We start from the raw sequence: 13,150 nt of genomic DNA on the forward strand, positions 1-13,150 counted from the left end.
TGAAAAACCCAAACAACCGCTCTGTAAATTCCTTGAACCTAAAGGGGGGGGCCATACCTCTGCCAAGGCTAACGCCCGAAAGAAGGTGTACTAAGAATCCAAATCTGCTCCTAAATATAATGAGTTCTTCATTGGGTCAGGCCCCACCCCTCCACACAATATGTGAAACAAGTCAGTGTTTTTTGAGTAATGCTGCTGAAAAGCAGACAGACAGCAATCAAAAACTAAACCTCTTTGGTAGAGGTAATATCATGTAATATTAATACGGTGGTCAAAACATCTGAAACACCTCAGTATGGCGTGTAATTAAATCTGTTCTGCTACTGCCATCGAAATTCAATCCTGTTTTTTTCTCCATCTTGCGTCTATTGAAATCTCTCCACAGTTGAAAATGATTTTTTAATCTGTCAGTCGTGCATCGCAATAAAACCAAATGTCCCAGTCTGTGCAGACAGGTAAACACAAGGCCACTGACACGGTCACTTTATTAAATGGGGTTACGGACTAACCTTGGCAGCAATGAACGCAATCAATGTGGCAAATTGAATTGAGAACAGTTTCTCAGTCTCCAGTTGGCTCCCTGTAGCTGCAGGGCCTCCTTGTTTTCCAATCAGAGGCAGTTCTCAAAACCCCCAAAAGCCTCCAGCGCGAGACAATGGGTCAAATCAATGGGATGGAAGGATATAATGCAGCAGGGGAATATACGAAATAAAGGCCAAAATCAGAATAGCCTTCCAACAGGAAAAAAAAATATTGCTGAGGCAATTTGTTTTAGAGCTTATTGAATTGAGGGGAAAAGCGCAAAGAGCAAAAACATAAAATGTTATTACTGTGGAATATTTACTCAGCAACTCTTGGTATTTCTGTTGATGCTGTGGCTCCAGACAGGTTTTAATAGGTGATAATTTCATTGCTGCCCGTCCGTTTACACTGGAGAAAACTGCAACCCCATTCAACTTTAAACTGGTGTTTCTTAGGCCAGTACAAAGTCCAGGGATGGATTTGTTTACAGCCATAAATCTGCATAATGCAGGCTTTCATCTTCGAAAGGCAGTGATTAAGCAATTTAGCAGCTCAGGGTGGTGTGGATTACACTGCGGTCTGTTTCCTATCAGGTGCTTTTGATGGTGGCAGCGCACAATTAACAGGAAAAGTAATTAACCAAGGCTGCAATATAAACTGAGAATGTCTTGTGTGTGCAGAGGTGACGAGGGAATTCCAGATAAATTATCAGAAGCATTAAACATCAAAAAGGAACTTTTTCCTCTTTTGTGTTGCTGTGTATTCTATTTAATTTAAAGGCACTCACTATCTCTGTAGAGGATAAATACTAATGTATTACAAATTACACATTTACCATCAAATAAATCTTTATAACATATGTGTATGTTCCCAGCAGTTATAATAAGGACATTACACTGTGCAATACCCTTACAACAACAACATCTAAGCCATGGCTATTTGTGAAGCTTAATGCTTTATCAGTTTACCGTTCGGTAGATGGCTGATCAATTTCCCCAGGGCCCACTCGGGTGCTCTTTTCCCTCCCGCCAGCGCAGGGATCAATGGCAGGATTTGTTAACCCAGATTAAATGAATGAAGGAGGTAATGAGAGATGCAGTTAGCCTACTTTGTGGCTTTGTAATTTAGAATCCTTGGATTACATTTTGCGGCCCAGTCGCATAAACTTAACATATATACAGAAGGACCCTTGAGACTCCATCAGCACATGAACACAGAACACCACCCATGGAGCGTAAAGCAGTCATTGCAAACATAGTGGTGTTTCCATTATTGATCCAAACTCCCTGTGCACCCGTCTCGGCCAATAGCCGACTCCTGACAGCCAACTAAGAAGAAACAGCGTGTTGTTCCCATGTTAGCTTAACATTGCAGGCTCCTAGTACGCCAGAGGACTGACTTGAACATTTTATTAATCACATTTAAGGCACATCGTAGACGAGTACCTATACATTCTTTTTCTCTTCAGCCAGTGGGGTCGAGGCAGTGTGCCAACAGTTTGTCTGTGAGTTAAACTTGTCGTCGGATAAACTACAGCAGCAGTGGTTGGCAACTGGGTCAAACCCCAGGTCAGAATCACGCCAGATCATTTTGATGATTTCATGATTTGTATTTCACTGTGTTGGACTGAGACAGACATGCACAGGGGTAGCGGATGCTGACCTTTCTTAATGGCATCAACGTTCAACAACACAGAATCCCTTCTTCTTTAGCAAGCTGTCTTCAAAGCAAATGCACATGTTCATTTTGTTGCAGTATTGCTACATAGAGAGAGGAATTACAGCACTTTTATTTTGAGCTAAAGTTAAAGTTAAAGTTGTGAACTTGGGTCGGAGGATTGTGTCAGTTGCTTAACAGGCCTCTGAAATAACCAACATGCAATGTATACAAAAATAACAACAGCTAAGTAAATCATTCATATAAGCCACACACGTGTTTATGAAAAACATTGACTATAAAGTCTTCAGTGCAGATAAACCAGGTAGGATGAACAAATAGTTCTCTAACACTCTGCTCCACAGACTGTTTATAAAAAGCTCTGCACACAACGTCTAGCACACAAGCGATCAAAAGTGACAGTTTATTGTCGAACTGTTTGAGGAGGACTCACTAACGAGGCGCTTGCGGCTGAGTGGTAGAGCGTTCGTCCTCCAACCAGAAGGTCGGCAGTTCGATCTCCAGTCCATTAGATTTGGTTTTAAGTCAGTAATATAGTCTTTTGGGGGAATTTTTACAGGTTTTTTTTGCCACTTTCCTTGAGTCTGAAACAAATAAATGCCTTCGGAAAAAAACTTTTTCTTTTTTGTGCTATCAGAAATATGTCAAACAGCAATATTAGGCTTTATGTAAGCAAACAAAAGTACATTGTCAAGATAACATAGTGGTGTGGTGGTTAGCACTGTTGCCTCACAGCAAGAAGGTTCGAATTCGCGGTTCGACCGAAGTCTTTCTGTTTGGGGTTTTCATTCTCTCCCTGTGTTTGTGTGGGTTATCTCCAGGTACTCCGGCTTCCTCCCACTGTCCATAGAAATGCAGACTGAATTGACCATGGGTGTGAATGTGAGCATGAATGGTTGTCTCTGTATGTTGCCCTGTGATACACTGGTGTTCTGTCCAGGGTTTACCACACCACTAACCCAATGTCAGCTGGGATTGGCTCCAGCATCCCCCTGCTACCCTCAACAAGATGAGTGGTGTAGATAACGGATGGATGGAAGATAACATAGGCATCCAGAAAATAGGGTGAAACCGGAGGCAAGTAAACAAGGGAAGGGCGAGGAGGGACCTTTATCCAACCTTTGTCTGAGGGAAGGCCCATAATCTCAGACTTTGAAAAAGCCATTTGTAATTTCCCTTACAGCTGTCCTTTGGTATCTGGTCACTTTTCTGACTTTTACTCATTAACTCATTGCTACAAATCACTTTGCCCTTTTCTTCTTTCCTTTGCTAATTGAAAAATTGACATTTAGTTTGCATTGTGTTAATGGCCACAGTGATTTGTTTCTTTAATACAGTGGCTCTGACTCCTGTCCTCAGGACCCATGACGCTGGTTATCTATCTTACCAAGTGCTTCATTACAATAAATTACACTCACCATGGCAGGTAGTTAGCCCCTCATTAGAAAGAGTGAAAACCAGTCGGTGACCACTGCTTTGACCAGAAAGTTAAGCTTAAAAGCTTCTTTCTGCAAAACCGAGGGCATCAGTCAATTAATTCAAGCATTTTCAACATAACTTGAAGATATCCAATCAGCAGAAAGTCCAATTAACTTCAACTTTGCCTCCAACTAACTTTCAACGGATGGTGAGGTCATTAGAAGTCATGTTTAAACAAACTGGAGATAATTAGCGTTTAGCCTTTTGTGAAGTTTTCGTGGTGTTTGCACTTGCAGTTATGTATTAAACTGGCTGGTAATAATAGGCCCCTGTGCTCTCCCTGTGTCATCCAGCTGTGACAAATGAGCTTGAGAGACTCAGTAGTCACATTGAATTTGTCGTCTCGATTCACTGAGGTGAATATTTTGTTATGCCACTTCCACACTCCACTTCCAATATATGACTGATAAGGGTCTGCACGTTTTTATGAATCCCAAAGACTTAAAGCTGCGTTCAGCAGGTGTTTTGGGCCAGTTGGCAGCAGTAAACACATAAAACACACATCTTCTTTTGATCCATTGCTGATATGAACATATTGATTGATACAGCCGCTTGAGTAGCCACTCACAGCTCAAAGAGATGAAATAAATGAAGGGTTGTCATGACAAAGCTGCAGAAATATGTTATCTGGGAATAAAGAAATATGTAATAATTGTTGAAAAATTCCACTGAACTGAAATTTGATTAATAAATGCGTTTTTCTTCTTTGGTATGAAACCAGTAAACCCAGTATACGATGACAATTACCTTATCATGCATTCTATATAAAGTTAGTGTACAGTATAGAATTGGGGTGAATAAAAGCATACAGTTTGTTTGGTTTCTCCGCTCTGGGCTTCCACAGAAACATGGCGGTGCAACATGGCGGACTCTCATGAGTGCTCATTCTAAGGCAGGCATGTCAAACTCAAGGCTACTTCCGGTCCGTGATACAAATATATCCAGCCCGCGATAAAATCTTAACTCGCCCGCATCATGAACGATGAACTGAACGAATCAGTTTTCATATGATGAACGTGAACGTGAGTGACTTCACTCCAGCGTTCATGTTCATTTTTAAATCATCATCGTATCAGGCTATCATGTGAAATACCAGGAGTGAGAGAAAATGTGTGTGTGTGTGTGTGTGTGTGTGTGCTCCCAGACAGCACACACGCACTGGCACAACACACAGGTACAGCTGCTCAGTGATCAGAGCAGAAGCTGCAGTTGGTTTGTACCGAGCTGGAGTTTCTGTTTCCTCCTCCACTCTGACCTGCTCTCACTTTAACTAATGCACTCATCATTAGTTATCAGGACCTGATCAGCACATGAAGTAACTTAATGTTTGTTTGATTTGTTCCAGAGTTTATGAGGCTGCATTTAAACATCGTGAAAAAGGACTCATCAACATTTAACAGCTCAGTACAACATGAGACATGACGCTCACAGTCAGGACTCAGTGTTAAAGTGAGTGGAGCCACACGCAGACATGATCCGACACCATCGATTAATAACTAAACACATGATTGTAAATTTGTCACCTAAATCATCCCAGTAAAAAATGGAACAAATGAACACGAACTAGTTCATTTTTGGAACCATAAACTTAGTTCAAAATTTAAAAAAATTATCTATGAACGTGAACTAGTTCATTTTAAGTGTGAACTGGCACAACACTGCATACCTGTGTGAGCAGCTTTTCTCTGTGATGAAGATGAACAAAAAACCAAACAGGAGTCGTCTCAATTTCCACAGCACAGAACCTAACCCCAAACATTAAGGAACTGGCAGCCTAGAAAAGATGCCAAACATCTGGCACATGTACATAAAAGAAGAATGTAGACTACCTAAATATGTTTTCTTTTTGCTCTTTATCCAATATCCTGTCTACCCTGTTTAATAAATGTTGACCCTGTTTGTCCCTCGGCGTTGTCCCAGTTTTTAATGTCGGCCCTGTCTGTGATTGAGTTTGACACCACTGTTCTTAGGTAACGGACACATAGTGATTCTTAGTTTCAGGTACACTAATGGACTCAAATAATATTTTCCATTTCTGACATTCGGCACACTGGACCTTTAAACTAACAGAAGAAACCCTCTGTGAACAATGATCCCCTCCTTCTGGTGAATAAAACATTTAGAGAAACAGAAAGATGTAACATTGGTTTAAAAAAAAAGAAGAGGCCCTCTTCTGTCATTAAGACGACGCTGCATGAACAGTTGTAAGAATTATTTAACCTCTTGGTCCTTTATAGAGACTGAAGCAACATTATTGCTGCTCTCATGAATATGCTTTCAAAACATTTCCTTTCTGTTTGTAGATACTTGTTTTCTCCCCAGTACCAGTATGTCAATGAGGGCTTTTACCATTGCATGAGTGCACAGACTACATATTTAGAATGGGTGTCCCCAAAGGGAAGCCCTCACCTTGACACAATGGTAGTGTTACACCGAGCTTTGTTTGCCTTTATTGGCATAAGTGAAAGAGAATTTTCACTTATATTGGCATTTTATTCATAATGCTTGTAGACGTTGTAGCTGTTTTGATGATGTTTTGCTCCATGTTTTTATTGCCTCAAGTACTTTGCAGTCTGTTGCTATCTTTGTACACTTGTTTTCACCGACTGATGCAGCCTCAGCCACCTCAGAGACGTCTTACACGTCACGTTTTCATGGTTGTTATTTCCCAGTGCATTTGTGCATGACTTTATGGAGAACCCGGTCGTTTGAACTCAATGTGCACAATAAATCGGCTTTGTTTTTTGTTTAATTGCGCCTCTAAGATGTTTACAGTACAGAATTTTGCTTGAGTTACATGGCTCCAGCTCAAATTATACATAATTCTTGAGCATAAATCAGGATAGCGAACTGTTCAAGAATTATAAGCACTATCATGGGAAGTTGCAAAAGGCTATTAACAAGGGTTGTTTTTAAAATGTGGCAATTATCAAGACATGATTACAAAATTCCTGGAAAGCCTATTAACACGAAACTCGCTTCATCTAGCTCCATGACGATAATGACCACTTTTTAGCTCTGTAATCCTCATCTTCTGATCACTCTCTGTGTGTTCTCATTTACCAGGTAGTCGCAAAATGAATTCATTACACACATTGACTCACGAGGTTATGTTGTCTCCTGACTAATTTTCCTCCCACAGCACAGTGAAGACGAAGAGAGGCCGCGGTGTTCTTTGCCGGTGCTGCGAGTCACAGGGCTCTGGACAAGTGATAAAATGGTTCATTAATACTGCTGCCTCCAGAGCCAACCACACACTTTATCCTCCACCGTCCAACATACAGCATCTCTTACTGCAACCCTGTAGGAAAAAACACACTCATCACAGTGAGCAACACAGAAATATTTAAGCTTTAGGGTCATTGCAAATTCTGCCATTAATATAACATAGGGCCAACTCTTTAATATTGTATTTGACCTGTGTCGTAGAGTATAAGAGATACTCCAAAATGTCTCTTCTTTATCTATGCTCAGACTCCAGCTGCAGTATATGCGGAAAACACAGTGTGGGTTGTGGATCAAGTTGTCAGAATGGCATCCAGTAACTGCAGCTTTTAATGTAACATTTCACTTTAGCATAAGCTAGAGCTATTAGGTGGGTAACTAACTGTAGATGACCTGCAAAAACATTACAAGATTGTGATGTAAAGCAACCAAAAATGTCGACTCAAATACTGTATTATAGTAACTTGACTACATTTGTCCATGACAAACTTTGTGCGCAAAATAAAGACAAGGGGAGAGAAGAGGGAGATTGTAAACAGCAACAACTGAGGGGTCAAGAAAGTGAATAATTGACAATCATTTTCGAACTGCTTTTTCCTACTGGCTACTTTATTAGCATACTTAGCTGATGACAGTTTAAGTAGGTTATTTTGCAAAGCTCGAAATAATTTACATCTTACAGATAACATTAGCAAGGTAATACTAATTAACAACTGGCTAGTAGATGATACTTTCAGACGTTTTTGAGGGCATTACTTACGATATTTATAGAAGTTGGGCGTATAAAGAGTTAATAGGCATTTTAACAATTTCAGAGGGAAAGGAATGAGTTGAATTTAGTAGAGTGAGGATTGCATCCTGGCTCTTTCCCCAGTGGCTGCAGCCATTTTTTGGCGGGAAAATTATATGGTTTTAGTGAGTGAACTACTTTTATAGAGAAATAAGAACAGGTGAGTGGTGACTTTGTTGAACACGTTTGGACAGTTGTGAGTGAGTTCTGAAGAGCTTGACATAAGTAAGCATATGAAGTGGAGTCACAGTCTAGGTCAAATAAAATTTCATTCTAATTCTATGGTTGACTTCTTAAAAAATTGTTAACCTCAACATTACAACCATGTTGATCTACCTGCAGTAGAGTTTGTCAGTGCAGATGCAAGGCAAAGCAAAGCCCATACATCCAAGCCACACACCGGCCAGCTAGGGGGGATACAAGCAAGCTGCCTGTGGACAAGAACAAGCCGCAATGCTTACCAGGAGAGATCTGCACAACAAACCTCAGACCAGACCTCGTGTATGGCTCCTCCTCACGTCCCACTGTCCACATCATAGAGTGAGATAAAGCAGATGGGGGCACAGCTTGCCCGCCAGATGTTGCAGATGAGCCCTTTGGAGTTGTTGTTGGCATATCATTGAAACAGCAATGAAGGAGGGTGCCCACCTGATGACGCCAATGAAGCTTCTACCCCGCCCTCTACACCCCGCCTCACAGAGCATCATTACACCCACTTGGAAGCCCTCAGTTGGCATGAACATCCCCACTCATGTCATCTCAGGTAGACGCATTTGACAAGGGATTTCATTACCTGTCCTAAAACAGAACTAAAATGTCAATGGATGTAATCTTTTTTGATCCAAAAGTAAGAAATAATGATACCAAAATGTTCTGAACATTTTGCATCAAAAGCACTTCTGACTTTTTTCTTTCATACCAATACGTTAGATAATGATTCACCTCTCCATGTATTTTAGACACTGACTTTTCTCATGAACTTTTTAAATATTCTTATTGCTATTTATCTATTGCACTTCTGACTTCTGTCTGTCTTGGAAGAGGGATCCTCGCATGCACTTCTCTCTGAGGTTTCTACTGTTTTATTCCCCCTGTTAATTGAAATCTTTGTCTTTCTCTTGTTGAGGGTTTAGGGCAGAGGATGTCGAACCTTGTTAAGCCCTATGAATTGTGATTTGTTAATTTGGGCTATACAAATAAAGTGATTGATTGATCGATTGATCGATTGATCGATTGATCGATTGATTGATTGATTGATTGATTGATAACTTTGCCTTGTTTCCTGCTGTGGTTTGTTCTGACTTCAGTTTATCGCCCTTTTTTATGCTTACATCTTTTAATGGCAGTGCTGTGTTATTGTAAAGTACTACTGTTCAGAGGGGCCAAGTGTATGTTGTTGGGAAACTTGTTTGTTCTGTTAACAGGAGGTGTGAAGAGGTGCCAATAACCACATCTTGTTGACAAAATTACAGGAGGTGACAGACATTATTTTTTTTACATTGTGGCAAATGATAGGAACATGTAGAAGCATGTCATCAATGCTTCTTTCACACATTGAAAATTAGCATGTCGCCAGCGTATCCCCGGGCTGACATTTAAAGGAAAACAACCATTCACAGTCAGAGTGTGCAGTTGCTCTCCTCCAGCTGCAGCACCCTGGGGTCACCGCTTCTGTGACGTCACAACTCTAGTCTGATTGGCTGAAGACTACACTGTCACATCTTATGTGTCAATTCTAAAAATTCAGATTGAGTTTTCTGCTACTTATATCCATGAATGTAAAGTGTTAAAAGCCAAACCCTTATTTACCTGAAAAATGTAAAACACAGGAAAAATATGTACCTTTTACCATGTAATTATTATTTTTTTTCATTATATGTAATTTTATATACATATATGATTGTGTGACTATATAATAATAATATAACGTTTTGCATTTTGCCGGTTACATTTGAGTGTTTAAGCTGATCTTATTCTGAAATAGAAGAAAAGAGAATGTTTGTCGATATTATATTAAGAAACTATTTTGTTGGGGGTGCGCTCTTAACTGTGATAATGACGTCATGACCTTTGACCCACCATGGATTAAATGAGCATGAGCAAAATAAAAATGTGCTCTTCCGGTTCAAATGGTACCGAAGTGTTTGTGTGTTTTTCTCCATTAGTTAAGTGAAGTAAAGTGTTTATTAGTTTATTTGACCGGCGGTTTTTCTACCCTTACTATGTCATGGGAGTCTGGAGGCTGATGGCACCGGTTATGTTTCATTGGAGATGAGAAAAACTAAGAGTTGTGGGAAACAGTTTGGGAGAAGTTTCTCAGCCACCTGCGGCTGCTGAGTCTAAAAAAGACAATACTGAGTGAGCCACATGAACCCAGCAAGGAGTGGGAAAGTGACGATGAGGAGAAAAACGAACAAGCCTACGCTGAATTAATTCAAGTGAGACAAAAGTCTCTCGCTAATTATGAGAGAGGCAGCGGATGACGGGAGAAAGTTGTTGCGGATACTGAGAGACCACTACGCAGGTAAAGGCAAGCCACGAGTGATTAGCCTCTATACTGAGCTAACATCGCTACAGAAAGCTTCTTAGTGATGGGCTGTTGATTGCGATGATGTTAAAAGTATGCCGGAGTCGTTTAAGCCATTTGCCATCCACATAACACAAGGCTATAACAAGGTAACTTTCGCCGGGTTCAAAACCAAGTTGAGGAGCTCCGAGAGCAAGCTGAAGTTTAAAGCTGACTTGAGTGATAATAATGTGATGAAAGAAAATGCAAGTGGCTACATGAAGAGGAGGGATAAAGTGTGCCCTGAGGTGACTTACTACAGCTGCAGCCAGAAGGGCCATATAGCACGGGACTGTAGGCCTGACACTGGTGAGCAAAGAGAGTGACAAAGACAGTAGTTTGTGCAAAAACTCTTCACACAAAGACGCAAACTGCAGATGACAAAGAAAAGACATTATGAAGCAAGCAACTGATGCTGAAGTCCACATGTTTGCATTCAAGGTAAGTGAATGCCAGGACCATGGATTGTAAATGAAGAGGCTGACGGCTGACACGGGAGCAAAGTCACACATAATTACAGACATTGACAAGTTTCAGAGACTTTTCAAGCAAAAGGAGTGGTGTTGCATAGAGGAGAGGTGATGCAGGGGTCTGCCTGACAGACAGCAAGGTTCATCAGGTGGAAACAATGCTGAAGAAGGCACTGTACATCCCATCCTTCCCACAAGACATCTTCTCAGTTAAAGCAGTGACGACCAACTTCCGACAGGGGTGTAATCAGCTCATCCACAAGAACAGTACCAAGTTTGATATTAAAGACTACGATAGACTGTACTATCTTAAAGTTGCAGTGGGTAGAATGTAGTGACATAAAGTGGTGAAGTTGCATGTTGAATCCAGCAGACCATGGTGTCTATAGTTAACAAAGTAATAATGAAAGAATAATTCTGATTTCATTATTGCCGCCTGTGAATGTCAAAATTTTAAATGGAAGATCTGGGGAAACTGAAGCATTTCCTTGGCATTGAGTTTGCACAGAGAAATTGGGAAATAAGGATCAACCAAAATCGATACATGATGAAGATACTAGAAAGTTTGAGCATGTCTGAATGTAAGCCAAGGTTAACCCCATGTGAACAAAAACAAAACTTTGACTCTGATGGTGAGGCTACTAATCCAAAGATCTATTGTGGATTAGTGGGCAGGTTGATCTACTTGGTGTACAAGACCTGATCTAAGTTGGATTGTCAGTCCATTTTCTCAGTACCTATCAGAACCAAAGGGACAACACTGGGTAACGCTGCCAAACATGTGTTGAGGTACTTAAAAGGTACTTTAAGGGGTTGTGTTACAGGAAAGCTGAATGCAAACTCAAACTTCTAGCATATAGTGACGCTGATTGGGCAGCGGATCAAAATGACAGAAGTAGCACAACAGGGTGCTGCTTCAGTTTAACTGGCAATGGGCCTGTTATCTCATGGAAAACGAAGAAGCAGCCAACAGTAGCTTTATCTACATGTGAAGCAAAGTATGTGACACTGGCTGCAGTAACAAAGGAAAGCTTGTATCTCGTACAGCTGTTGAAGAGGATAGATAGCGAGTGCCAATATGCACCAGTTAAAATATTTGAAGACAATCAGGGTGCGAATTGCTTTGTCCAAAAACCCAATATGTCGTCAAAGATGCAAGCATGTTGACATCTGATACCATTTTATTGGGTCTTCACTCAGTGATGGTAAAATAACCGTAGAGTATTGTCCAACTGCAGACATGGTTTCAGATGTCTCCACAAAACCTGTAACAAAGCCTAAAATTGACAGATTTGTGAGTTGTATGTTTGTTGTATGACTGATGAAATGTTGTCACTGCAAATGTCTTGTATGTATTGTACAGTATAAGAGCAAGTGGAGGTGTTGAACCATTTATTAAGGTTTTGTTGGGAGTGCGCTCTTAACTGTGACAATGACCTAATGACCTTTGACTCACCATGCTCATGGATTAAATGACCATGGTCCCTCTTCCCCTCATAAATCCACTCTGATGGCGAGATACGAATTCTCTGCTTTGCATATAAAATTCTAATCTCTTCGTAAACATTTATTCCATAATATTTCCTAAATGTGATGTCAGTGCTTTTGGCCTACAGTTCATTGGATTGGATGGATCCTTCCCTGGGTTCCTGATAGGAACAATCACCGCCTCTTTCTAAGCAACTGGCAACTTCCCCACTTCCCATACATTATTATACAAACCTAAAAGCTTCAGTGATGCTACCATACCTAACTTATTTAGCATTGCATAACAGATTTCATCCTTCCCTGGAGATGTTGGCCCAGATCTTTCTATTGCTCTCCTCATTTCTTCCAATGTGAATGGAGCATCCATTGTATTGTTAGTATCGTCCCTTCTCTCAACAATTCCAGGATTAGCTAATCTCGCCCTTGCCCTTGCTCTCTTTCCATCCTCAGTCAGTCAGAACTTTGGATTTGAATAAGTGCTTCCGCTATCATCTTTGCCTTCTCTTCATCAGACACTGCTGCATCCTCCCCCATCTTCAGTACTGGATACTGCCATTCCCTTCGGATTCCCATCAGGCTGCTAATCATGCCCCAAACATCTCCCACAGGTGTTGATCAGGAATACCTGAAATACTGAATGATGAAATTCATTCACTGCCAAGATATAGAAAATAAAAACTGAGCCGGGTCACTTTTGACCCATGTTGTGTATCAAAGGGTTGAGAGTGCTATGTTGACATTTTCCTTTTTCAACAGAAGCAACCATAGTGACCGATTATACTTATGAAACCCCAAACAGATGTAGGTCGTTGACAAGTGGAACCGAGAACAGATGAACTATAACACAAGTAACAGCAGCACCAACAATTTTCCCAACCAGGGGAACTACCGTGTCTTTAAACATACTGTCTTTAGCCTCATTGTTAAAACGGC

The sequence above is a fragment of the Hippoglossus stenolepis genome, chromosome 10 (assembly GCF_022539355.2).
Source record: "Hippoglossus stenolepis isolate QCI-W04-F060 chromosome 10, HSTE1.2, whole genome shotgun sequence".
Lineage (NCBI taxonomy): Eukaryota > Metazoa > Chordata > Actinopteri > Pleuronectiformes > Pleuronectidae > Hippoglossus > Hippoglossus stenolepis.